Consider the following 4745-nt stretch of genomic DNA (forward strand, 5'->3'; position numbering starts at 1 on the left):
TAGATTTCACGTGGAATATTATTCAGAAGATATTTGACAACTTATAAAAGAAACCGCTGTGATATACATACATAGTTTTGCACTGTGTTCGCTTTAACTATAAAACCAACACTACTGCAGTAGTAATTACTTCTGCGAAAGTAATCGGCAGATTGTACTTATAAAAGAAACCGCTGTGATATACATAGTTTTGCACTGTGTTCGCTTTAACTATAAAACCAACACTACTGCAGTAGTAATTACTTCTGCGAAAGTAATCGGCAGATTGGGCAAAAATGTACGTGTGTACGTTGTTGGTTAACGTTACAAACGTATGATTTTAAGCAGTGCAAGCAGTCGTAATAACTTAATAACCTACTGTTAAAAACAAAAATGTACGTGTGTACGTTGTTGGTTAACGTTACAAACGTATGATTTTAAGCAGTGCAAGCAGTCGTAATAACTTAATAACCTACTAAACATGATATCAATTGTATGGATCATGTTGGAAATCTGCTCACTGCTGCTGGTCCCTCTGAATCACGTAGCAGACTAATGAGCACCAAGCTCAGGTCCTCGCTGAACAGAAGGTAAACACACAAACCATGTATTTGCAAAAATATAAAGTAGCCTCCATGAAGGAAAAAAAAGAACAAAATATTTATTTGAAGATAAAAACGACCGACACAAGAAACAACAAGGCTCCTATTAGGATTGGAAATATAATATTGCTGGTCCCTCTGAATCACGTAGCAGACTAATGAGCACCAAGCTCAGGTCCTCGCTGAACAGAAGGTAAACACACAAACCATGTATTTGCAAAAACATAAAGTAGCCTCCATGAAGGAAAAAAAAAGAACAAAATATTTATTTGAAGATAAAAACGACCGACACAAGAAACAACAAGGCTCCTATTAGGATTGGAAATATAATATTAAAATGTACATTTTGCATGTATCCGAAGCAACTGAGCTTCTACGGTGAGTTCTAACTTTGGAATTCCAACCAAAAGAGCTTTAAAACCCCTACTTTAAAATTAAATTACAACCCACTTAAAAGACTTGACATTACGTTGCGTTGGTACAAGTTTGATTGTCCATCTAATTTTCCGAATTCAAGCTAGTTCGAAGACATCAATTCTGCTTCTTATAATATTCGTGATCATCTTCCAAGTATGGATTTAGGCAATGAAAAAATTCTATTAAACATTAGGGTCGAGGATTGCCACACACACTCGCTTGGACCTGATGGAACACACCGATTATCGATCAAACATAATCATCTTTTGGCAAATCTTTAACAAGTTCTTCGGGGAGATAAGGACAGACGTAGCAAACCACAAGCCTGAAAGATGAAGAGGAAGAATAGAATTTCAAATATCTTCTTTAATAACTTAACAGGCACTTGAAAGATCGTCTTGTTTGTAATTTGTAATACAGGGTGTTGTTGTGTAAAGTTCCCTGTTCATTTGCTTACCGATTTGTGAAAGGATACGACCAGCCCCTCATCCCTGAAAGGTCCCTTATGGTTCCGTTGTTTACAAGCTATTCTTACAAGTCAAATAGGATAAGGAATCTTAGCAAATAGAATACACCACATTTTTCATGGCATGAGGAACCTCAACGGATTTTCTGCGTACCCTGTTTTTACCTTCAAAGTTCCCTGTTCACTTGCTTACCGATTTGTGGAAGGATACGACCAGCCCCTCATCCCTGAAAGGTCCCTTATGGTTCCGTTGTTTACAAGCTATTCTTACAAGTAAAATAGGATAAGGAATCTTAGAAAAAAAATACACCACATTTTTCATAGCATGAGGAACCTCAACGGATTTTCTGCGTACCCTGTTTTTACCTTTTGAGTCTAATAGCTTCTTCAGATGTTTAGCTGCTACGTAGTAGATAAGGAATCTTAGCAAATAGAATACACCACATTTTTCATGGCATGAGGAACCTCAACGGATTTTCTGCGTACCCTGTTTTTACCTTTTGAGTCTAATAGCTTCTTCAGATGTTTAGCTGCTACGTAGTCAGCTTGTAGTATTACAGGTGAGGGCCCGCCTTATAATTATATAAAAGCAAAGAAACGTCTTGTTCAAGGTTCTGATTAACTTCTACGAGTTGATAATACAATCTTTTTCACCATGTTCAGGTTCACTAGACAAATCCCACCAGAGATAGAAAAAACGGAATTTTTTGCTTTGCGTCTGACCAGAAGTTGAAATCAAGCCAATGTTGTGATATCTATGGAGAGCAATTCTTGAACCTTAAAAGGCTTACGATTTACTTGTCATGTAGAGTACTTGCGTGTGATCTGCGACTGTACGGTATGTAGATAGAAGGTAGAAGCCCTTTAAGGTCGAACACCAGAGATAGAAAAAACGGAATTTTTTGCTTTGCGTCGTCTGACCAGAAGTTGAAATCAAGCCAATGTTGTGATATCTATGGAGAGCAATTCTTGAACCTTAAACGGCTTACGATTTACAAGTCATGTAGAGTATACTTGCGTGTGATCTGCGAATGTACCGTATGTAGATAGAAGGTAGAAGCCCTTTAAGGTCGAGTTTTACCACCGTGGATTGTCTCAGGAGTGAGTTCAATCCGAGGTTGACCTGGCTATTAATTTTAGGAAAATCCTTGTTTCATCTCAATCCCAAGTTGGTAAACCCCAGCATAAGAAGTTTCTCCTTTTTTTAAAGAGATTTGACAGAGGGAACTGTAATTGCTATGGTCTTATCGTCCCGAGATCGAAGAGAGAAGGAAGACAGGATATGAGAAAGCCAGCCGTTCCGAGAACGAACATTATCCCATCAGGATAAAATCCGCCCGGGCGGCAATTTTAGGGAAATCCTTGTTTCATCTCAATCCCAAGTTGATAAACCCCAGCGTAAGAAGTTTCTCCTTTTTTTTTTTAAAAAAAAAAAGAGATTTGACAGAGGGAACTGTAACTGCTATGGTCTTATCGTCCCGAGATCGAAGAGAGAAGGAAGACAGGATAGGAGAAAGCCAGCCGTTCAGTGTTTTTCTGCTAATGAGGGGTTCATGAATCCGATGTTGGCTGGAGCACTAATTGAATCGAACGTTTCGTAAGTGGCTGACTAGTCCTGTTTTGTTTTTGCAGAAAATACAGACCAGCCCAACAACAGCTTCTCCGGGTCGGGACTGTTTAGTTTGGGAGTCAGTTGACTACCACTCAGCCATAGAAGTTGGCTAAACCAAGAGATGTGGACTAAACGAAATATTATTTACAGTTTTGTGTACCTACTTGATTGAAGACCTGGTAACTCTGTGAAGGTACATTTTTACGCTTGACCTATATGGAAACCGATTCAATAACACCGAATTTTGTTTGTGACATACTCGAAAAGGACCTCCATCCCTCACATACCTTTCATGTTTTAATTTACCTCTTCTAATAGTCCTAATAACAGACTAAGAGAGATTTGAAAGCTCTATCGAGTCCGTCTAATGGCTCAATCGAAATCTCACAGTGACATCTCGATTCTAAATACTTTATTTAGAAACAATACATCGGAGCAAAGAACCAAACCTGCGACTGACCAAACTAAAAACCAAGAGATGATGATCGTAAAAAAAACGAAATATTATTTACAGTTTTGTGTACTTGATTGAAGACCTGGTAACTCTGTGAAGGTACATTTTTACGCTTGACTTATATGGAAACCGATTCAATAACACCGAATTTTGTTTGTGACATACTCGAAAAGGACCTCCATCCCTCACGTACCTTTCATGTTTTAATTTACCTCTTCTAATAGTCCTAATAACAGACTAACAGAGATTTGAAAGCTCTATCGAGTTCGTCTAATGGCTCAATCGAAATCTCACAGTGACATCTCGTTTCTAAATACTTTATTTAGAAACAATACATCGGAGCAAAGAACCAACCAAACCTGCGACTGACCAAACTAAAAACCAAGAGATGATGATCGTGAGAAACCATTACTCAAACATAAATATTGTGTCAGATAGTTTTTTTTATTTATTTATACACGGAGTCCTCTTTGGTGTGTTGGTCCTTGTCTAGTCTGCTATGATGCTATGAATAATCTCATTTAGTACCTAGAAACCTTGGCGTCAGAAATAACAAAACCCGTAATGACAGCACTTGAAGACCGAAACATAAATATCTGCCGTAAAAAAGGCTTTGTATACGCTTTATAAAATTACAAGACGATTTTTCCAAGTATGTACTATGCAAAATCGTGAATACGAGATTACTTTGGTAAAATTTCTTTGAACAAAACCCCCTCATTTCCTACAATTTTCTCAATATTTCACTAATTTTGACGAAATTGAGTCAGAGATTTGTATACGCTTGATAAAATTACAAGACGATTTTTCCAAGTATGTACTATGCAAAATCGTGAATACGAGATTTCTTTGGTAAAATTTCTTTGAACAAAACCCCCTCATTTCCTACAATTTTCTCAATATTACACTAATTTTGACGAAACTGAGTCAGAGATGAGATAACTATTCACAAAGACATGCATATCCATGATTATTCATTCCTATCCATGATTATTCTCATCTCAATCTCAGCTTGTCACTGGGCAGTGAAGAGACTGGACACATAATAGTCGAGATGTATGTTTAACTTAAAATTTGGATGTTTGAAGTAAGAAACGATTCACGATTGACAGTTCTGAACGGGGAAGTTTAGAAGAGAATTTTGTAAAAAAAGGCAAAGGTACGTGTAATGAAGAAATTCATAAAGAAAATTGAAACTCTGTTATTGATCGTTTT

General features: G+C 37.3%; 1 long non-coding RNA gene across 1 annotated transcript; it reads right to left on the bottom strand.

The window, feature by feature from the left end:
• Positions 1-1260: 1260 nt before the first annotated feature.
• On the bottom strand, positions 1261-1875 carry LOC113467080. Its single transcript, XR_003391282.1, has 2 exons — positions 1831-1875; positions 1261-1629 (listed from the first exon to the last, which is right to left on the bottom strand). It is a non-coding gene; the product is annotated as an uncharacterized LOC113467080 (long non-coding RNA).
• Positions 1876-4745: the final 2870 nt, after the last annotated feature.

This window comes from Diaphorina citri, unplaced genomic scaffold, assembly GCF_000475195.1.
Source record: "Diaphorina citri unplaced genomic scaffold, Diaci psyllid genome assembly version 1.1 scaffold399, whole genome shotgun sequence".
Lineage (NCBI taxonomy): Eukaryota > Metazoa > Arthropoda > Insecta > Hemiptera > Psyllidae > Diaphorina > Diaphorina citri.